Source organism: Ceratotherium simum, chromosome X (genome assembly GCF_057802395.1).
Source record: "Ceratotherium simum simum isolate JZ-2026a chromosome X, ASM5780239v1, whole genome shotgun sequence".
Lineage (NCBI taxonomy): Eukaryota > Metazoa > Chordata > Mammalia > Perissodactyla > Rhinocerotidae > Ceratotherium > Ceratotherium simum.
This window is the reverse complement of record NC_141940.1, coordinates 92,867,766-92,891,553: the sequence shown is the minus strand read 5'-3', so window position 1 is coordinate 92,891,553 and position 23,788 is coordinate 92,867,766. Positions and strand designations below refer to the sequence as shown.

Sequence of the window (23,788 nt, the reverse complement as noted above, 5' to 3'; positions counted from 1 at the left end):
CACCTTTCCCCACTACCCCTACCTCCTCGTGAAAGTTTGACTTCTTTATTAAGATGAGGTCAATGAGCTACTGCAACTGCAACAGGCTCTCAGTCTGAATTTTGAGCCAAGCTATAGTCCCCAGCTATAATTGAAGGCCAGTATTTCCCAAAATGTATTCATTAGAGTGCTAATTTTATCAAATAGATGCTAATAGATGTCTCAAGACAAAATGGCCTCACGGCTAAATAAATTTAGGCTAAATAGATTTCTGTACCACAGGACTTATCAGAGCCTTTAATATTCCAATGTACATTTTGAATCTCCTAAAGATGAAGAATTCTTTCTAAAACTATTTGACTGCAGAATTGGAGAAGGGCTCAGCTGGGCAGTTCTTGCTTGGGCTCTCCCAAGGACTGGAGTCATCTGAAGGTTCAACTGAGCCAGATCCAAAATGGCTCACTCACATGGCTGGCAGTTCAGCTGTTGGCTGAGAGTTCAGTTGGGCTGTCAACCAGAGCACTGCCACATGGCCTCAACAGCATAAGGGTCTCTTACATGACACCGAGCTTCCCCCATAGCAAGTGTCCCAAGAGAACCAAGCAGAAGCTGCATGGCCTTCTATGAACTTGCCTCAAAAGTTACGCAATTGCTTCTGTTGATTCTATTGATTATAAATGAGTTGCTAAGGTCAGCCCAGATTCAGATGGAGAGGACACAGAACTCACTTGGAAAGAGTGTCAAAGAATTTGCAGACTTTTTTTTGTGTGTGTGAGGAAGATTGTCCCTCAGCTAACATCCATTGCCAATCTTCCTCTTTTTGCTGAGGAAGATTAGCCTTGAGCTAACATCTGTGCCCATCATTCTCTATTTTGTATGTGGGACGCCACCACAGCATGGCTTGATGAGCAGTGTGTAGGTCTACGCCTGGGATCCAAACCTGCAAACCCCAGGCCGCCGAAGCAGAGCACATGAACTTAACCACTACGCCACTGGGCCAGCCCCTGCAGACATATTTTTAAACTGCTACAATTTATTATTGCTATGATTGTACAGATCATAAAATATATTTATGACCCCCAAAATATATTTGACCAAAAACAATTGAATTCATGCTGCTGAAAAGACAAAGTGTTAGTACATGCATTTGAGCCCCAAATACAGGGTTTCCTTAAGTACTTGGAGGAAGCTGTATAATCACAAATTTCCATTTAATCAAAGGCAAAGCTGGTTTCTGTGTGAACCTGCTCTGAACCATGCATCATGTCTATTTGTCATAGAATCATGCCATGTGTTAAGTGCATGTTTCACGGACTTATTTTTGAAAATTGACAAATAAAGCTGGTTTTAGGATTAATTACAGTGTATAAGAAAGAAAGAGCTGTCCAGTGTTCCATGTCAGTCTATTTGATAGTCATATCACTTGCAACTATGAAGAAACTGTAGCATTTCTGATCAAGTTCACCATGTTTGTGAGTATTGCACTATGCATCCTTTTTGAAACTAAAATTTGAGGGGATGAAATGATGCTCTATGGTTTACTTTGACAAAAAGAACCAAAAACCCATTCATCTTTAGTACAGGAATTTTGAGTCGTCTGTTTAGATCATCAATAATATTTCTTCAGTCTTTCAAAGATATTTGTCCACAGAAGTAAAGTTGAACATCCAGATAAAAGAAAATGCTGACTTCCTTTACCATCTGACTAAAAGAAGAAAATGCCAGAAGGATTTTATTTCATCAGGACAATGAATCAAAAATGAGGACCCCCACTTAAGCATATTATGGTGGTGAAATTCCCTGTCAGCAAGTCTGAGGATTATGTAACCACTACAAGTACCTTCTCTCCAGTCCAGTAAAATGACATTAGCAGCAAAAGCTCAGAGTAATGCATAATTAACACATTCTGGAAATCATGTGGCTAAGGCAAGTAAATCTTTCACAAGCTCTTAATGTACAAGAAAGGTTTTACATATTCCATGAAGAGAGGAGAGCAAAACGGGCCAACTGAAGAAGAGATTTGAAAAAGGTGGGGTAATTTTTTAAGTGAGAAGGAGGCATGGGTCTTTGTCTCAGGTGCTTGTGCATTTGGTTAAGCAAATTGGTCAAGGAGATAGAGGAAGCAAAAGTGTTTCTGTCCCCTCCAGCCATGCTGGGAATAATGATGCCATTCATGGACCAGCAATGAGCAGGTAAGCTGAGGCAAGAGAGTGCAGCTTCAATGGCAGGTCACAGCACAAAAATTAGGGACAGAATCAATGGGAGATGGCTAAGGATGGGAGGGAGGGCTAGCTTGTTCAGGAAAGGTGAAGTTATGAGAAAAACAAACTGTGCTGAAACAGTGGGCATCGCCTTCCCAGTCACAGGCCAGTGTGCAAGGGGCTCTTGTCACTTTATTAAGGGTGGTCCAACTCCAAAACCTTTCATATTTTTCTGGCTATTGATAACATCTACAGGGGACACTATCTGGACCATGTTAAAGATTCAGCATCTTAAAACTGGAACGTACATTAGAGATCATTCGGTTCAGCCATTTTTGCTTTGGGAGAAGTCACCTGGCTCTCGATATGTGACAATTTTCTTGTCTTCAAAGGTCCTTGGGCTCAATTGTTAGTTGTCAACTTTGCCTGGTTACCAGCCACTTCTAAAGTCTCCGCTGCAAACTCCATTTTCTCAGAGCTCTCTGTGAACTCCAGACTCTTGGAATTGTCCATGATTTCCCACTTGGCAGTCATCATGGCCAAATGCCATAGCTCCCCAAACTTCCCAAGTTATCACTTTGCTGCTGGAGAGAAAGTTGGTTGGGTCATTTCCGGACACTTGAGAATTGTGGTAATTTCCTGGAGAACTTCTGAGAACCACCTGCCCTGTCCAGTGCTGCATGCTGGAAGCATCAGTGACTGTTTCTCTAACCTTCTAGCTGCAGCCTTCAGACCCTCACTCCTCCAGTTTCCCCATGTTATGTAAGCCCGCAAGCCCTTGGTTTCTTGTAATACATATAGTGGCTCTGTTTCCCTGACCAAACCCTGTCTTCCTGTCAAAGTTTTCTTATATTGAGAGATGTCCAAACTCTCCCGCTTCACAGTGAGAGCCAAGATTGCTACTCCAAAGCAGGACCCACTCCCAGAGTGTGGGGTGCAGCAGTGCTTGGCACAGGAATCACAAACACACTGGACCAAAAGATGCCCAAAAGACACATATTCACCATAGCTCTTTTGATTGTAAATGTCAGAAACCCACTGGAACCAATTTAAGCAAAAAATATGTGGAATTATAAGGATATTGAGGTGTGTCCTGGAATCGAAGGAAGAGTTAGACAATCAGACTTCAGGAGGGGCAGAGAACAGGGCTTGAGGAAAATGGAGAACTCATGAATTCCTCTCTCCTCATCTTTAGGTTTTGCTTCTCTCTGCATTTCTGCTTTGTTCTTCTCTTTCACTGCAGAAAGGTTTTCTCTGTCTCTCAAGCAAATGGAAGCAAAGATTCTAGATTAGTTTGTACAGATGAAGCAAGTAGAGTTAAGAAGAGGGTCATTCCCCTGCACCAAACCTCTACTAAGGTCAAGTTCATAAAAATTTGAATGCAGTCTGTGCACACAGAGACCAGAGCCTCAGCCTGGAAAGAAGGTGTGGCTGGAAACCTGGTAAGAGAGGAGTCTGAGTGAGTGCAGAATCACATTCCAAGAGATGCCACAGATTCAGTGTGGAAGTGGTGGTTTCATTTTCCACAGGCAATGGTTCTTCAATAGTGTGTGGTATAACAAACCCAGGAAACAAAAGGCAGGTGTGCCACTTGTATTCAATTTCCTGCTGCCAAAGAGGTGCTGAATTGAGGCAACTGCCAAACAGCTCAACAGACAAAGTCAAAATGTAAGTGAAAATAAAACAAAGAAAACAGAAAACAAAAAGAAAGGAAAAGATACTCCAAATGAGTGTGCAAACAAAAATTCTAGAACACATGAAGAAATCTCATGCTAGGGAGAAAAACATCTAACAAAATAAAGAATCTGATATGAACTCTATACAGGTAAAGTCAATGTTATGGAACAGAAAAAGACCTAAAGATAATCATGTTTGGGATGCTCCAGGAGATCAGTAAAGGCATAACATCCATTAAAAAGAGGGCAGGGTTCCTTCCTCCCTCCCTGGGCTTCTGGCTACAAACACCAAGTGCCCCTTGGCACTGCCCCAGCCCCACAGACCCCACTTCCCTCTCCCTTAAGGCCATCAGTCCCATGTAGCACACCCAGGGCTGTTCCTTTGCCCCTGGGGCTCTGCTTTGCCATGGCCCCAGAAGTCCAGTCCCCTTTTCTCTGCTCCAGGTGCTGGGCTCGGTGACCACTCTCCACTGTGCTCTGGATGCCGCTCTCACCTGGTAGACTCCTTCTTTTGGAAGGTCTGTTTTGTTCTCCCACAGTTGTGAGTGCTTTTTTTTTTTTTTTTTTTAAATTAATAGGCTTTATTTTTCAGAGCAGTTTTAGGTTTATAGAAAAACTAATCGGAAAGTACGGAGAGTTCCCATATGCCCTCTCTCCCCCACCAACCCACAGTTTCCCCTATTATTTACATCTTACCTTAGTGTGGTACATTTGTTACAATTGATGAACCAATACTGCTACATTATTACTAACAAAAGTCTGTAGTTTACATTGGGGATCACTGTTGGTGTTGTACATTCTATGAGTTTGGACAAATGTATAATGACACATATCCATTACTGTATCATACAGGATAGTTTCACCACCCTAAAAATCCTCTGTGCTCTGCCTATTCCTTCCCCCCACCCCCCAACCCCTGGAAACCACTGATCTTTTTACTATCTCCACAGTTTTGCCTTTTCCAGAATGTCATGTAGTTGGAATCATACAGTATGTCACCTTTTCAGATTGGCTTCTTTCATTTAGTAATATGCATTTAAGATTCCTCCATAACTTTTCATGACTTGATACTCTTTTCTTTTTAGCACAGAATAATATCCCTTTGTCTGGATGTACCACAGTTTATGTATCCATTTGCCTACTGAAGACATCTTGGTTGCTTCCAAGTTTTGGCAATTATGCATAAAGCTGCTATAAACATTGGTGTGCAAGTTTTTGTATGGAAATAAGTTTTCAACTCTTTTGGATAAATACCAACAAGTGTGATTGCTAGATCTTATGATAAGAGTATATTTAGCTTTGTAAGAAATTGCCAAACTGTCTTCCAAAGTGACTATACCATTTTGCATTCCAACCAGGAATGAAGGAGAGTTCCTATTGCTCCACATTCTCACTAGCATTTGGTGTTGTCAGTGTTCTGGATTTTGGCCATTCCAATAGGTGTGCAGTGGTATCTCACTGTTGTTTTAATTTACAGCTCCCTAATGACATATGATGTGGAGCATCTTTTCATTTGTTTATTCGCCATCTGTATATCTTCTTTGGTGAGGTGTCTGTTCAGATCTTTTGCTCATTTTAATTGGGTTGTTTGCTTTCTTATTGTTGAGTTTTCAGTGAGTGCTCTTTTGTAACAACTGGTTTTCGAAAAGGCAAATCTCTAAGTTCTTGCAGGGAATCAACCACAAGCCATGCTGCTGTCTCCTGAGATGTTTCACAGTCCTTGAGTTGGGATTTTCCCTCTCTTTCTTCACACTGGAGTTTTTTGATCAGTGGACATGGATTGTGGAACTGCATGAGCCACCATTGGTAGACTTGCTTCAGACTCGAGTTGCTAACTAGAGCTGCAGCCAGTGCATCTGGCCCATCCTGCCAGCGAAAGGACATTTTCAGCCCATGGTGCTATCGTACTTGTGACAAAGAAGCCAAACAGTAACAACTGCCAAGACTTGTTTGTAGTCATGTCAGAATTCACCAGAATCCAGTTCACCTCTCTCCCAGATCCTCTGAATCCCACATTTTTTAAAGAAACCTGGGCAAGAGGAGATTGGGAGAGCAGAACAGCATTGAGATTCTAACCCAGCTGCATCAACTGTTCAGATTACACTCACCCTCTTTGACCCAGATAACAAGCGCTGCCCAAAGTTCTTCTACTCAGAGCTGGTGAAGAATGCACAGGAAAAAGCAGGAGATCTTCAATCTAGAAACAAGGGTGGAAAGAATCATAGAAAAGATCAAATACAAAACTTGATCAGTATGGGGGATGAGTATGATGACTCTGATTCTTCCACTGACTGATTTGGACTTGGAGCATGATAAGCTTGCTCCTGCTTGTCTGACCTCAAAGTATGGAAAATTTTACATTAACTTGAGAACCCTGCAGTTACAACAAACATTAGAATCTGACAATGACTTCATTAGAGAAAAGAGGAAAAATCACCAAAGAAGAAGTTGAAGGAAGATGGTGAGATGATAAAAAAGAAAACAGATGACACTTCGACAGAGAGAAGAAATGAACCAAGTTCAAGTTTCCCAAACTGGCTTCACAGCTCTCAATGCTGGTAAGGAGAAGAATAAGAAATGCTCTTGGGGCCTGGCTCCATGGCCGCGTGGTTAAAGTTCTGTGCACTCTGCTTCGGCAGCCCAGGTTTGCGGGTCCCAGGCGTGAACCTACACCACTCATCATCCATGCTGTGGTGGCGACCCACACACAAAATAGAGGAAGGTTGGCACAGATGTTAGCTCAGGGACAATCTTCCTCACCAAAAGAAAAGAAGAAAAGAAAAGAAAGAAATGCTCTTGGGACTCTGAGTGATAAAGAGATGTTAAAGAAATTTCAGAAAGAGAAATAGGCCCAGGAAAAACAGGCACAAGGAGCAGAAGCCTATGGGAATCAGGGAGCATCTCCCACCTCTTGCTTCAACCTTATGCTCTGCTTCTGACAACAATTTGCCCCAGGAGACCACTGCCATGTTGTCTCTGACAGATTTGAACTTGAAGCAGCTCCTCAGTGAGTCTCCAGAAGGAAGATCCTTCCATGATATGGATGATGAAAGAGATACTATGGGATGGGATTGAACTAGGAATTCAGACAGCTCTCTTCCCTCCCTGAAGGCTTGCCAGTGCCCCTGAAGGAGTGCATTGAGGAACTGGTTCAGGCTGCCCGACTGCTGAGGGAGAGTGCAAATGGAAGTTCTCCACTCAGGATATTAATGGCATCCTATTGGGCATGGAGATGCAAACCTGGAAGCTGAGCAGCCACATCTGTTCTTAGGTGCGTGGCCATTTGACTTCATTCCTGCCCTGCAACAAGGATACCCTCATCGTACTTGTTCAAAAGCTTCATCTCTGGGAGCTGGGGGTGCATCTGAAGGAGCCTCTACAGAAACTTAAAGAAGCTATTGGCAGGGCAACGCCAGAGCAGATGGCCAACTACCAGGATGAATGCCAGGCACACACACAAGCAAAGATTGCAGAGATGCTGGAAGAAGAGAAAGACAAGAAGCAGAGAGAACAGATTGGTTCTGGTAAGGAAGAAGAAAAGAGGAGCAAGGCCCAGAAGAAATTCTAATGGAATGTTGAAATCAGGGAGGTGCTCTGTCAGGTGGTAAAGATGAAACCAGAGGGCTATGATCTGGAAAGAAACAAGAGCCAGTCTGGGGAGGACTGCATGAAAGCTTTTCTGGATGCTGAAGTCCAAACTCTGTGGCCCCAAGACTGGGTGCAGACCAGGTGTCTGTGTAAGGACAGCAGACACATCATGGGTCCCTGACATCAAAAAAAAGTAATGTCTCCTTCAAAGTCAAGGTAAAGGAATCATAGCCTAAACCTCATAAAAAGGTTCTCATTCTATCAGCCCAAATTGGCAATTCCATTGCTTTGCATAAAAGTCACAGGTCTTTATGTACAAAACTAAAAAGAAATTTTCTGGACAGTGACGTCAGCATCAGGGCCAATTGAGTTATTCCTTTTGTCTCTCCCCTCTAAGTTATAACTAAACAGACCTCCATTAACCAACAGAGGATTCCCTACACAGCACAACAGGACACCTGAGAGATTCATGCAGCTATACATCTAAAGGTGGGTGGATTGGACCCCCGGGAAGCAGTGGAAATAGGGGAGTGGCCTGGCAGCAGAGATCCAGCACACGGATCCTCACACAGCTGCCAGCACAGTTGTGAGTGGAGGCTGGGGCAGCCTGGCCCACGTGCAAATGCTTGCAGAGCAGCGGTAGCCCACCTGTGGGAGCACCCACCATGCCGCGGCAGCCCCACCTGCACAAACACTCCCTGCCAAGCAGTTGCGGCCCAGCCTGTGCAAACACAGAGTGGCCAACGGGCACAACTATGAGCAGATGGGGTGGGAACAGAAAAAGCAGCTCCTGCCCCTCAGAACAGTAGCAGGGGGAATCTATGACCAGAAGCAACAGGAACGAGAGCAGAACCAGTGACTCAGCCCCTAGTGGCAGCAACCCCAACACCAGCTCTACCAGCAGCAGGGGTTGTATACAAGTCCCCGGGTCCCCAGGCCCCAGGCAGCAACAGTGACACCCATGAACCCAGCACTCTTGGCAGCAGTGCAACCAGCACCCCAAGACAACTCAAGAACAGCAGCTCAGGTGGCACACGGAACAACAGCATCCAAGCCTGTGGAGAGCCAGAGGAGGAACACGAGACCCAGGCGACCAGAACTGAAGTAACCAAAGCTGTACCCAAATAAGAAAATGTGATTACTACCACAAATGCATTGGCAGAGGATCAATTCATGAAACACTATGAAGAACTACAGTAACATTGCTGAACAGAAGGAAAATGACAACTTCTCCAGTCACAGAAGACTACAGTCTGACAGAGAATTGAAAATAGCTATCATGAAGAAACTCAACAAGTTACAAGAAAACTCAAAAAGACAATTCAGTTAGCTCAGGAATAAAATTAATGAACAGAAGGAATACTTCACCAAAGAGATTGAAGCCCTAAAAAAAAAAAAAACCAAAAAAAACAGAAATTCTGGATATGAAGAACACAATTAATGAGATAAAAAATAATGTAGAAAGCATAAAAAATAGAGCAGACCTTATAAAGCAGAGAATTAGTGACCTCAAAGATAGAAACCTAGAAATGCTTCAGGTGGAGGAGAGAGAACTAAGATTTTCAAAAAATGAAGAAATTCTTCAAGAAATGTCCAACTCAATTAGGAAAAGTAACATAAGGATTATAGGTAACCCAGAGGGAGAAGAGAGGAAGAAAGGACCAGAGAGGTTGTTCAAAAAAATAATAGCTGAGAACTTCCCAAACCTGGGGAAAGAACTGGACATACAAGTACATGAAGCCAATAGAACTCCCAATTAGGGGGCCGGCCCCAAGGCGTAGCAGTTAAGTGTGCCTGCTCTGCTGGTGGCGGCCTGGGTTGGATCCCGGGCACCCACTGACGCACCGCTGGTCAGGCCATGCTGTGGCGGCATCCCACGTAAAGTGGAGGAAGGTCGGCACGGATGTTAGCTCAGGGCCAGTCTTCCTCAGCAAAAAGAGGAGGATTGGCATGGATGTTAGCTCAGGGCTGATTTTCCTCACACACACACACACAAAAGAACTCCCAATTACATCACTGCAAAAAGACTTTCTCCAAGGCACATACTATTAAAACTATCAAAAGTCAATGAGAAAGAAAGAATATTAACGGCTGCAAGAGATAAGAAAATAACCTACAAAGGAACCCCCATCAGGCTTTCAGCAGATTTCTCAGCAGAAATTTTACAGGCTAGGAGAGAATGGAATGAAATATTCAAAATACTGAAAGACAAAAATTATCAGCCAAGAATACTCTATCTAGAGAAATTATCCTTCAGATATGATGGAGAAATAAAAGCTTTACCAGATAAACAGAAGCTGAGGGAGTTCATCTCCACTAGACCTGCCTTACAAGAAATGATAAAGGGAGGGCTCCTACCTGAAACAAAAAGGGCAAAGGTTGGCAAAGCATGGAGCAAGGAGATAAATAGACAGACAAAATCAGAAAATTGCAGCTCTCTATCAGAATAGGTTAGCAAACACTTAATTGTAACATAAAAGATAAAGGGAAAGAAAGAATCAAAAATAACTATAACATTTCAATTTAGTCACCAACTCACAATACACAAAAGAATAATTTGTGACAACAAAAACATAGAAGGGGGAGAGGAAAGGGATAGAACCTGCTTAGGCTAATGGAGATAAGAGGCTATCAGAAAATGGACTATTTCATCTATGAGATCTTTTATACAAATCTCATGGTAACCACAATACAAAAAATCAGAGCAGAGTCACAAATCATAAATAAAGAGAAAATTGAGGAAACCATCACAGAAAACAACCAAACTGAAATGGCAGTCAGAAATACAAGGGAAAAGAAATAATGAAAATATAGAACAACTAGAAAAAAAGAGATAAAATGGCAGTATTAAGCCCTCATATATCAATAATCACTCTAAATGTAAATGGACTGAATTTACCAGTCAAAAGACATGGAGTGGGGCTGGCCCCATGGCGTAGCAGTCAAGTGTGCATGCTCCGCTGCTGACGGCCAGGGTTCGGATCCCGGGTGCGCACCGATGCACTGCTTGTCAAGCCATGCTATGGCAGCATCCCATATAAAGTGGAGGAAGATGGGCACAGATGTTAGCTCAGGGCCAATCTTCCTCATCAAAAAGAGGAGGATTGGCATGGATGTCAGCTCAGGGCTGATCTTCCTCACCAAAAAAAAAAAGACACGGAGTGGCTGAATGGATTAAAAAACAAGAAGACCTAACAATATGCTGCCTCTAGGAGACCCATCTCAGCTCTAAAGACAAACATAGGCTCAGAGTGAAGGAATGGAAGATGATAATCCAAGGAAATGACAAGCAAAAGAAAGCAGATGTAGCCATACTCATATCAGACAAAACAGACTTCAAGATAGAAAAGACAATGAGAGACAAAGAGGGGCAGTATATAATGATAAAAGAGACATTCCACAAAGAGACATAACACTTATTAATATATACGCACCCAACACAGGAGCACCAAAGTGTACAAAGCAACTATTAACAGACCTAAAGGGAGAAATTGACAGCAACACAATAATAGTAGGGGACCTCAACTCCCACTTACATCAATGGATAGATCATCCAGACAGAAAGTCAACAATGAAACAGTGGCCTTAAATGACACATTGGACCAAATGGACTTAATAGATTTATATAGAACATTCCAACCAAAAACAGCAGAATACATATTCTTCTCAAGTGCACATGGAACATTCTCAAAGATAGACCATATGTTGGGAAACAAGCCAAGCTTCAATAAATTTAAGAAGATTGAAATCATATCAAGCATCTTTTCCAACCACAATGCTATGAAACTAGAAATCAACTACAAGAAAAAAGGAAGGAAAGTCACAAATATGTGGAGACTAAACAACATACTACTGAACAACCACTGGATCAATGAAGAAATCAAAGGACAAATCAAAAAATACCTGGAGACGAATGAAAATGAAAATACAACATACCAACTCTTATGGGATGCAGCAAAAGTGGTACTAACAGGGAAATTTATAGCAATACAGGCCTACCTCAACAAACAAGAAAATTCTCAAATAAGTAATCTTAAACTACATCTAACAGAACTAGAAAAAGAAGAACAAAGCCCAAAGTCAGCAGAAGGAGGGAAATAATAAAACTTAGAGGAGAAATAAATGAAATAGAGACTAAAAAACAATAGAAAGAGTCAATGAAACTAAGAGCTGGTACTTTCAGAAGATGAACAAAATTGACAAACCTTTACCCAGACTCACTAAGAAAAAAAGAGAGAATATTCAAATAAATAAAATTAGAAATAAAAGAGGAGAAATTACAACGGATACCACAGAAATACAAAGGATTATAAGAGAACACTATGAGAAGCTATACGCCAACAAATTGGATAACCTAGAAGAAATGGATAAATTCTTAGAATCATACAACATCCCAAAACTGAATCAAGAAGAAATAGAGAATCTGAATAGACCAATCACAAGTAAAGAGATCGAAACAGTAATCAAAAACCTCCCAAAAAACAAAAGTCCAGGACTAGATGGCTTCTCGGTGAATTCTACCAAACATTCAAAGAAAATTTAATATCTATCCTTCTCAAACTATTCAGAAATATTGAAAAAGACAAGATGCTGCCTAACTCATTCTATGAGGCAAACATTACCCTGATACCAAAACTAGACAAGGACAACACAAAAAAGGAAAATTACAGGACAATATCACTGATGAACATAGATGCAAAAATCCTCAACAAAATATTAGCATATCAAATATGATAATACATTAAAAAGACCATACACCATGATCAAGTGGGATTTATTCCAGGGACACAGGGATGGTTCAACACCCACAAATCAGTCAATGTGATACACCACATTAATAAAATGAGGAATAAAAATCACGTGATCATCTCAACAGCTGCTTAAAGAAAGCATTTGATGAGACCTATTTATGACAGAAACTCTCAATAAAATGGGTAGAGAAGGAAAGTACCTCAACATAATAAAGGCCATATATGACAAACCCACACCCAACATCATACTTAACAGTGAAAAGCCGAAAGACATCCCTCTGAGAACAGGAACAAGATAAGGGTGCCCACTCTTGCCACTCTTATTCAACACAGTACTGGAGGCTTTTGTCAGAGCAATTAGGCAAGAAAAAGAAATAAAATGCATCCAAATTGGAAAGGAAGAAGTAAAACCCTCGCTTTTTGCAGATGACATGATTCTATATATAGAAAATGCTAAAGAATCCACCAGAAAACTATTAGAAATAATGAACAACTACAGCAAAGTTGCAGGGTACAAAATCAACTTACAATAATCAGTTACATTTCTATACACTAATAACAAACTAGCAGAAAGAGAAGCCAAGAAAATAATCCCATTTACAACAGCAACAAAAACAATAAAATACTTAGGAATAAATTTAACCAAGGAGGTGAAAAACCTATACACTGAGAACTATAAGACATTATTGAAAGAAATCGAAGAAGATACAAAGAAAGGAAAGATATTCCATGCTCATGGATTGGAAGAATAAACATCGTTAAAATGTCCATATTACCTATTACCCATATTTCCAAGCAATCTACAGATTCAATGCAATCCCAATCAAATCCCAATGACATTCTTCACAGAAATAGAACAAAGAATCCTAAATTTTATATGGAACAACAAAAGACCTCAAATAGCCAAAGCAATCCTGAGAAAAAAGAACAAAGCTGGAGGCATCACAACCCCTGACTTCAAAATATACTACAAAGCTATAGGAATCAAAACAGCATAGTACTGACACAAAAACAGAAACACAGATCAATGGAACAGAATTAAAAGCCCAGAAATAAAACCACACATATATGGACAGCTAATCTTCGACAAATGAGCCAAGAAGATACAATGGAGAAAGGAAAGTCTCTTCAATAAATGGTGCTGGGAGGGCCAACCCAGTGGAGCAAGTGATTAAGTGCACGTGCTCTGCTTCGGCGGCCTGGCGTTCGCAGGTTCAGATCCTGGGCACGCACTGACGCACCGCTTGTCAAGCCATGTTGTGGTAGCATCCCATATAAAGTAGAGGAAGATGGGCATGGATGTTAGCTCAGGGGCAATCTTCCTCAGCAAAAAGAGGATTGGCAATGGATGTTAGCTCAGGGCTGATCTTCCTCACAAAAAAAATTAAAAAAAAAATGGAGCTGGGAAAACCAGACAGCCACATGCAAAAGAACGAAAGTAGACCATTATCTTACACCATACACAAAAATTAACTCAAAATGGATTAATGACTTGAATGTAAGACCTGAAACCATAAAAATCCTAGAAGAAAATATGGGCAGTACACTCTTTGACATAGATCTTAGCAGCATCTTTTCAAATACTGTGTCTACTCAGGTAAGGGAAACAAAAGAAAAAATAAACAAATGGGACCACATCAGACTAAAAAGCTTCTGCAAGGCAAAGGAAACCATGAACAAAACGGAAAGAAAATCCACCAGCTGGGAGAAAATATTTGCAAATCATATATCTGACAAGGGGTTAATTTCCAAAATATACAAAGAACTCATACAACTCAACAACAATAAAACAAACAACCTGATCAAAACACGGGCAGAGGATATGAACAGATATTTTTTCCAAAGAAGATATACAGATGGCCTACAGGCACATGAAAAGATGTTCAACATCACTAATTATTAGGGAAATGCAAATCAAAACTACAATGAGATATCACTTCACATGTGTTAGGATGGCTATTAAGTAAAAAAAAAAAAAAAAAAGATAAGTGTTGGCGAGGATGTGGAGAAAAGAGAATTCTCATACACTGCTGGTGGGAATGCAAACTGTTGAAGCCCCTATGGAAAACAGTATGGAGATTTCTGAAAAAATTAAAAATAGAAATATTATATGATCCAGCTATCCCACTACTACTGGGTATTTACCTAAAGAACATGAAATCAATAATTCAAAGAGATTTATGCATCTCTATGTTCAGTGAAGCATTATTCACAATAGCCAAGACATGGAAGCAACCCAAATACCCATCATCTGAGGAACGGATAAAGAGGTTGTGGTATATATATACCATGGAATACTACTCAGCCACAACAAAGACAAAATCGTCCCAGTTGCAACAACATGGATGGACCTTGAGGGTATTATGTTAAGTGAAATAAGCCACACAGAGAAAGACAAACACCGTATGATTTCACTCATATGTAGAAGATACACAAACACATGGATAAGGAGGACAAATTAGTGGTTACCAGAGGGGAAGGGGGTGGGGGGAGGGCGAAAGGGGTAAAGGGGCACATATGTATGGTGACAGACAAAAACTAGTCTATTGGTGGTGAATGTGATGCAGTCTATATAGAAACTGATATATAATATTGTACACCTGAAATTTACACAATGTTATACGGCAATATGACCACAATAATATAATTTAATGGGGCAGGCCCGGGGGTGCAGCGGTTAAGTGCACGCACTCTGATTCGGCAGCCCAGGGTTCACAGATTTGGATTCTGGGCGTGCACCAAAGCACCACTTGTCAAGCCATGCTGTGGTGGCATCCCATATAAAGTAGAGGAAGATGGGCACGGATGTTAGCCCAGGGCCAGTCTTCCTCAGCAAAAAGAGGAGAATTGGCATCGGATGTTAGCTCAGGGCTCATCTTCCTCACACACACACACACACAAATATATATAAATATATATATATAAATATAAAAAAAATATATATATAAATATATATATATAAATATATATAAATATATAATTTAAAAAAGAAATTTTCCAAAGCCCAACCCTTCTGGACCATTACTCTCTAGCTCTCTCTAATCACCTCCTCAATTTTCTGGCTGAACAGACAGTGGCACTGGAGCAGCCTGAGGAGAAAAATCCCAAGAGTTCTGGCTACAAAGAGCTCTTCTGCCAGGCTCCCTTCAGCAAAGCTTTCCAGAAGAGCAACAGTCTAAATTGCAGCACCACAGAGCCCAGACTCAAGTCAGTCTGTATGCAGGCATTGAACAGCACACAAGCTTCACTCCTGTACCCCACCTAGCTCCATTTGGCAGCAACTTCCCAGACCCAAAATCTTCCTCCTCAGAGTCTCAGCATCCATTCCTCCACAGCAGCCTCTTCAGGAGGCACTTCAGCCCCCAGCACAGTTCTCATATGAACCCAGCCTCATCCTTTGCTTCCCTGAGCCACATGGAAAAATGACATTCCACCAACTCTTCAGGGCTGTCTTACAAGTCTCCCCTTGCTGGCTCTAGCTCCCAACATGGGGTTTCTTCTAGCAGCTCTCCTCTGGAGGAACAGCAATCCAGAGCTCCACTTCCTCCCACAAACTTGCTCCCATGTGAACAGCCTCCCTCCAAAGGACAGTCTGCCAACGAACAGGTTCCAAGCCCACAGTCAACGAACCTCTGTTCCCCAGAAGCTGGCCTTGGTGATCCAAATGGAGAGCAAGGGAGGAACAAAAGTACTGACCTCATCCCTGAAGCCCACCGTGGTTAGCAGCCCACGCTCCTTGAAAGGAGCTTACCTAGTGTGCTGGGCTTCACAGCTACGTTGCTGGACAGTTAATGGAGAGACAGATCTTGGGATGGAGAGAGTTCTGGGTTTGGAATATGGGAACATATGTGTTTCTGAGTTCCAGCACTGTGGCAGATCAGTTTGTACACATACATTTTAAATCTGCCAAACACCTTGGCATTTGGTCAGAGTACCTCATGGAGTCTTATAGGCCAAGGGCTCCTTTTGGCTGCAAGAAGATCCAAGGGATGGTCATGGCATCCATCCCATCCTCAGATGGTATGTTCAACAGGACAAAAACCTAGACTACAGCTACAACTGGGAGAAGTAGCCTTGTCTCTTCGAAAATATATTAAGAGCACTTAATGCACGCTCATTGTAGGAGGCCAATTTCTCCTCTGTACATAACAATGAAGCTCTTTTAGAGAAAAGACTTGTAGATCCATCAATTGTGAGACAATTGTGATAGGATTTTTGAAAGCACTTATTTAGGGCTCAGTTTTCGCCGTTACCATTAAATGCATTGGATAGAATAGGACTGCTCATGGCATGTCACATTATAGGAAGACATAATTTCAGTGCCTTTACAGAGGAGCAGAATTAGATAACTCACATCCATTTCAGCCCTCTGAGCTCTTCTCAAAGACCTTTTTAAAAAAGACATGTCTGTTTTTGAGACAGAGCCAGTTTTATTTAGTTGAGTTTTTTATAGTTGAATTCTGTAAATCTGTGCCATCCTGACTTGAAGGTCATCTGGGCTCAGAAAACCTGATTCCAAACCCAGCCAGTTTCAGTTTTGTTTTTCCACAGTTCATACAAGTAGAGTCCATAGCTCCAAAGCCCTTGTTGGTCAAATTTTCATCTCTTTATGGGCAGAGGTTATGAGGGGTTCCAAGTCACAGACAGATATGCCAGTTTGTTTTATTCATAGAAATCCCCTTAGGAAGGGCAATAGTAACAGGCCTCTATGAAGTGTTTGTCATACAGAAACAGGCCTTGAAGTCCTGGAGCCTTCCAAGCACTGGAGTATATATTAACATAAGGGTACTGTCGGGGGAAGAGGAGGAATCTCCCTCTGCCCTTTCCCTTAAGGTTCTTCTGGCTGGCCAAATAATTAACAAGACAGGTTAGCAGGAGAAAATAATACCAAGTTTAATAACATGTATACATGGGAGAAAGCAGGGACACTGCGTTTCTCAACACAATAGCAAAAATTCTCGTCTTAAATACCATCTTCAGCCAATGACAAAGGAGGATGTTGGGGGTGGGGGGAGCCAGTTACAGGAGATTACCACTAAAGCACACTAAACAAGAGTAAGGTTATTATGCAGATTTAAGGCCTCACCTTCCACATTGATAAGTCTCTAGAAATGAGGCCATCCCCCCTCTTCCCAAAACAGAGAGGGAGATACCTTTACAAATGGAGATTTCCCTTATAAATGTAAACGTTTGTCTGGCAACTCCTTGAAGGGCCATCCAGAGAATGTGGCCAGAGAGACAGAACTTCCGATAAGATGGGCTTGTTGGTGCCTTTCCTATTGTAACATTTATCCTACATTATCTTTACAGCCATCATGACAGAAGATCTGTTCCAGGAAGGAGCCACCATGTCAAATTCTTTAGGCAGTTAGTGGGGGAGGTCAAATGTCCCTCAGAGAAAACAGTGAAGGTAAAGAGATATATTTTAGGATGGCCAAATCTTGATCTCCCACAGTACTACGCAGTTAAGCTTGGAGGATGGCTCAAGGACAGACTAGAACAGATATTCCAGAGTTCCCAAGTCACCAAGCTGTTCACTAAACTAGTGACTATTTCACAAAGGTCTTTAGAGTGCTTGCTTGTGCCTGTGAAATTTGTACCACAAGGTATGTTTCAACTGTCTGCTCTAGCTAAGTGAATTCAAACATGTCAAATGTAAACAGTATCTGGGTGAATTTTATAGTTATGTAATTTATGCAAACTCCATAATGTGGTAGACTCTATAGAACAAATAACTCATTTCCTTCCACAAATAAATTGCAAGAAAAAAAAAGAGAGGGAAAAAGAACCTGTAAGCTAGAAGAAATTTAAGACATATATGTGTTACTGCAGCAAGTCCGTTTTTGCCCACCACCCAGAAAGCCAATCACCGAGACGACAAGATTGCAGAGACAGAGGGTTTAATCACAAGCCAGCCAAGTGAGGAAAACGGGAGAACAAGTCTCAAATCCGCCTCCCCAAAAATAGGGACTCAGGGGTATTTATGGGGAAGGGGGCAAGGTGGTCTGAAATGATTGGAGGTGAGGAGAGATGAGGTAGTTGATGATCTGCGCAAGCGTAGTCAGCCTTCATGCCTTTTCGTAGGACACTTGTTCACAGAATGGCGGCATTAGCATGCCCTGAGGGTGGAGTTCCAACCTCTTGCCCAGTTGATGGGTTGGTGGTCTCAATCCAGCCTGAAGTGGACAAGGGGTTCAGTTCCTGAAAAAAATAGCTCAAACACCCATTACCATGGTAACCCAGGCTCCAGGGAGATGTCATCTATAGGAACCTAGTGGGAGTCAGATAGCATATTGCCCAAACAGCACAGGTAACAATGAGTAAATTTATCATGCAGATTTAAGTCCTCGCCTTCCATTCTGATAAGAGTCTAGGTAAGGCCAAGCCCTGCTTCTTCCTGGCACAGGGAAGAAGATACCTTTACAGATGGAGATTTTCTTTTCAAATGTAAATGTCTCTCATAAAGGGTAACCAGAACTAAGAATGGGCTTAGCAGGGACCCACCCAGACACCGGAGATGTCTATGGTGGTGCCCTAGTCTGGGGGCAGGCCTCCCATCCCAAACTCCTTTGGTTAGTTAGTGGGGGTGGGGGCCAAAACGTCATTCAGGCAGAGACATATTCTGAGCGGGCAAATTCCAACCCCCCATAGTTACTAGCTGCTTAATCATCAATGGCTGTTTGCTGGTTTCATATCAACCAAGGGCAATGTGTGAAGCTTGTTAGGATACTGATTTGTAGAAATCAACTTTTTTAACAAAATGAGACAATGGGGAAAATTAGGACATTTATTGGATATTTGATGAAAATACTGAATTGTTTTAATTTTTTAGGTGTGATAATAGTGTTACAGTTAGAAAGAAAGGAAGAGAGAGAGGGGAGGGAAGAAAGGAAGAAAGAAAGAAAGAATTTGATTGGCGTTTGTCCCCACTTCCTGGAAGGTAACTTCTAAACCCTTGAAATTTCCCAAGTGATAGTTGTGTCTTTGTTATTCATAATAACACACCCTTCAGACCACACCCTGTAGTTTATGCTAACAAGATGACTCACGATAGAAGCTGACCACCCCATAAAGACCAACCACATGAGTAGAGAGTTGGGGCTATGAGGAGCATATTGGCCTGACTTCTGGGAGCAGAGAGGGGATGGAGATTGAGTTCAACCACGTGGGTAATGATTCAATCAATCATGCCTACTTAATGAAACCCCAATAAAAAGTCTGGACACCAAAGCTTGGGTGAGCTTCCTGGGTTGGTATTACTCCATGTACGTATTACTACATATCAATGCTGGAGTTGTAATGCATCCCTGAGGACATGTCCTTGTCTTTAAAGATACATATGGAAGCATTTACAGATGAACTAGTATGTCTTGCTTTGCTGAAAAATGATCTAGGGAGTGGGGAAAAGGGAGTTGGGACAAAGATGAAACAAGATTGGCCATGTGGAATCACAGAAACTGGGTGCTGGGAACATAGAGATTCATGAAACTATTTTCTCTACTTTTGTATATGTTTTAAATTTTCCAAAATGAAAATAAAATGGTGATCCGTATGGAAAAGATATGAATCCTTACTTTACACTATGTGGTGGGCAAAATTCTAAGATGGTTCCCAAGATTATAGGCTCATGGTACATACACACCTTCTCCCAGTTATTCAATCAAATACTAATCTAGGTGGTGCTGTAAAGGAGTTTTGTGGCCATAATTAAGATCCCAAATCAGTCGACCTTGAGATAGGCAGATTATCCTGGATGGGCCTGACCTAATCAGGCAAGCCCTTAAAAGGGATGAGATTCTTCTTGAAGAGATTCACAAGCAGTGAGCTTTGAAGCATGAGAGAGATTCCACACAAAGGAGATTCTTCATTGCTTGCTTTGAAGATGGAGAGGACCATGTGACAAGGAATGTGGATGGCCTATAGGAGCTGAGAGCAGCCTCTGGCTAACAGCCATAAAAGAAATGGGGACTTCAGTCCTACAGCTGCAAGAAACTAAATTCTGCCATAACCATGTTAGCCTGGAAGAGGACTCCAAGTTCCAGATGAGCACACAGACATTCCACAACTAGATTCAACCTTGTGAGATCCTCAGCAGAGAACTCGGCTATGTTGTGTCCGACTTCTGACCTACAGAACTGTGAGCTGATAAATTTATGCTGTTATAAGCTGCAATGTTTGGAGTAATTTGTTACACAGCAATAGAGAACTAATATACACAATGACCAAAAATAAATTTCAGCTGTGAAAAATAAAGCTTTACAAACTTTTGAACCAAATTTAGACAAATATGTTCATGACCATGGTGCAGGGAAGGATTTGTTAACATACAAAAGGTAAGATCAATAAATTCAACTGTACTGAAATTATATACTTCCGGACTATAAAATGCACTAAAAGATAAAATGAAAAGAAAAACCATGGACTAGGAGGTGCTATTTGCAAGACATAAAATTACACACAATAATTTTTAAGGAGCTCCTACAAATCAATAGGGGAGAAAAACAAACAAGCCAACAGAATATGAATTGGTAACTCACAGATATATGAAAGAGGTCCAATATGACTATGCATCAGAGAAATACAAATTAAAACAGTAATGAAATGCAATTTTACTGCCATTGGACCAACAAAAATTAAAAATTCAGATAATACTGAGTTTTGATAAGGATGTAGAATAACAGAAACTCTCATGTCCTGCTGATGGGAGTATAAATTGGTACAGGCATTTTGGAGAGCAATGTGATAATATCTAGTAAAATTGAAAATGTATATACCCTTTTACCCAGGAATTCTACCTATGGGAATATATTTTAGAGAAAATCTTATACACAGGCTCAGGGAAACATCCACAAGTATCATTGCAACGTTATTTGTAATATTGAAAAACTGCAGACAACCTAAATGTCCATTGACAGGAGAATGAAGTTAATTAAGTTTTCATTTTTTTTCAGTCCTCAATACGCTCCTTTAATCTTGACTGCCAACCCACCTGCTAATCTGCGAGAGAACCACCCCAACTGAAAATGAACTGCTTATTTCATCGGCTTAAGAGTTACCCATAATTCTCTCAATTGTTGTCACCCACAGAAAAATGTTTCCACTGACTGTGATCTTCAAAGAAGGCCTCTGAGCCAACGGGGATCAAAAGTGCCCAATATATCTGGAAATGCACTTCCACCCAAGGATGAAACAACTTTCTAAAGTGAGCTGGAAATTGCTGAGCTGAAAGAGAATATGGTTAATCCAAGTGAGGCAAATGAATGCTTCTAAGCTACTGAAAAGGGAATATTCTTTTGAAAGGTGCCCCCCAGACCACGTGAGAATTAATTTCATTTAATGAGGCTGAGCATAAGCGAAGCTTGTGTTAAGTCAATCTGTGGATTCCTCCAAACATATTAGCACCAGGTATCATGTTCTGCTATTTAAAACACATCCAGCTTTTTAAATCACCTACAAACTTTCCATCTTCATTTTGGTTGTATTTATACCTTCCTATCTCAGATGGGAAATGTCTGAATAAGATACTGGCTAGTAAAAGCATTAGATACCCTCAAGAAGTGCTTATGTATGAATTTAACAAAATAAAGACAATGGAGAAAGGACTTTTTATCTTTTATCTGTCCATGACAAACTTACTTTTAAAGCATTTTTATATCCATTTTAGACCCAATTTATATTTCTTTATTTCCAATGGATGTTTATCAGGAAGTACACATTGGAAGCAGGTATGCATTGTATTATTTATAATTGTATTTCTTGGATACTATCTAACACCTTCCATTACAATAATTGACTAACAGAACTAGCCAAGATACATTTTTTCCATTTTTGCTGATAAATAGTTACGATGGAGTGATATTTTAAAATTCAAATAATATATTTTCCTAAAATATTCCAATTGCAGAGTTATGTATGAGATGCTACAAAATATATGTGAGTCTGATTAACAGTTTTATGAATAATCATATCACATAATTACCCAGATTTATCACTTTAAACTAAATGAAAATTCTTTGTGGCAGAAGGTTTGTATGAATATGAAAGTGTTGATTTTTGTTCTCGTTTGCTCAGTTTGAACCGTGCCACGTTGTGACTTGCAAAGCCATTTTCTCTTTGTGCTAATTATCCAAAAGTGAGTTCAAAGCGCTTTTCCATTTACCTAAGTGTGCAAAATCAAAAACTTAATTGCTAAGTCAAAGTGCTAAGCAAAGGCTCTAGATTTCTTCAATTCCAACCCTAATGACTCTTAACATGATGACTATTTTATCAGGCCAAGAAAGGCTCTACTGCTTAAAGCAATTACTGAGCTCGAGGCAATCGAGTGTCTCATTATAATAAACTGATGAGAGATTAAAATAATAAATAAGACCCTGTCTTAGTTCGTTTGGGCTGCTATCACAGATTACCACAGACTGGGTGCCTTATAAACAGTACACAGTTATTTCTCACAGTTCTGGAGGCTGGGAAGTCCAAGGTCAAGGCACCAGCAGATTTGGTGTCTGGTGAGAACCTGCTTCCTGATTCACAGACGGCCATCTTCTTGCTGTGTCCTCACATGGTGGCGGGGCTAGGATGCTCTCTGGGGTCCCTTTCAGAGGCACTGATCCCATTCATGAGGGCTCCACTCTGATCACCTAATCACCTCCCAAAGGCCCCATGTCCTAATACCATCACACTGGGGCTCAGGTTTCAACATATGAATTTGGAGAGGACACAAACATTCAGTCTACGGCAGATCCTTTACGTGATATCAGGGGGAAATGAGCAGTACCATACCCTAAGAAGTCAGTACAAGAACAGGTGAGTGGGCCGGCCCTGTGGCTTAGCGGTTAAGTGCGCACGCTCCGCTACTGGCGGCCCAGGTTCGGATCCTGGGCACGCACTGACGCACCGCTTCTCCGGCCATGCTGAGGCCGAGGCCCACATACAGCAACTAGAAGGATGTGCAGCTATGACATACAACTATCTACTGGGGCTTTGTGGGGGGGGGAAGGAGGAGGATTGGCAATAGATGTTAGCTCAGAGCCGGTCTTCCTCAGCAAAAAGAGGAGGATTAGCATGGATGTTAGCTCAGGGCTGATCTTCCTCAAAAAAAAAAAAAAAAAAAAAGAACAGGTGAGGCTGCCCATGGTAGCCACTCTTTCTGGGCCAGAGCCCTACTCGAATGAGCCTGAGCTCTCCTTTCCGCATCATGTGGCCAAGATGCTGGCTGCCCCCTCTCTTTCAGCAGCCTCCACATGAGGTCCACACTGATTTCTGTTCTCCTGAGATAATTCAGTTGGGCCAAAGCATTCAGAAGCGACTTGGATTTTCTCAGGTAGATGTAGGAAGGGATTACATCATGTCTGGCAGAGCAAATTCAACCCCTCTTGCTACTTCTCTCTTCCATGCCCCACTTGCTCATCTCGCCACAAGATGGCTTCTTCTTCACCTCCCCCAGCAGGGCTCTGCCACCTCCCTTCTTCTGCTTCTCCTGTCTTCTGCTCCGAATTCTTGCCCTGTCCCTGAGATCTCAGCTGATTCTTATATAGAGCAGTTTAGCCCTCTTGCAAGTCCAAACTTGTCCCCCATCACTTGCTCAGCAAACAAATGG

At 41.5% G+C, this 23,788-nt stretch overlaps 1 pseudogene; it reads left to right on the top strand.

Annotated features, from left to right (window-relative positions):
- The first annotated feature begins 5,814 nt into the window (after positions 1–5,814).
- Positions 5,815–7,813, top strand: LOC101400272 (ubinuclein-1 pseudogene; annotated as a pseudogene).
- The last annotated feature ends 15,975 nt before the right edge of the window (positions 7,814–23,788 follow it).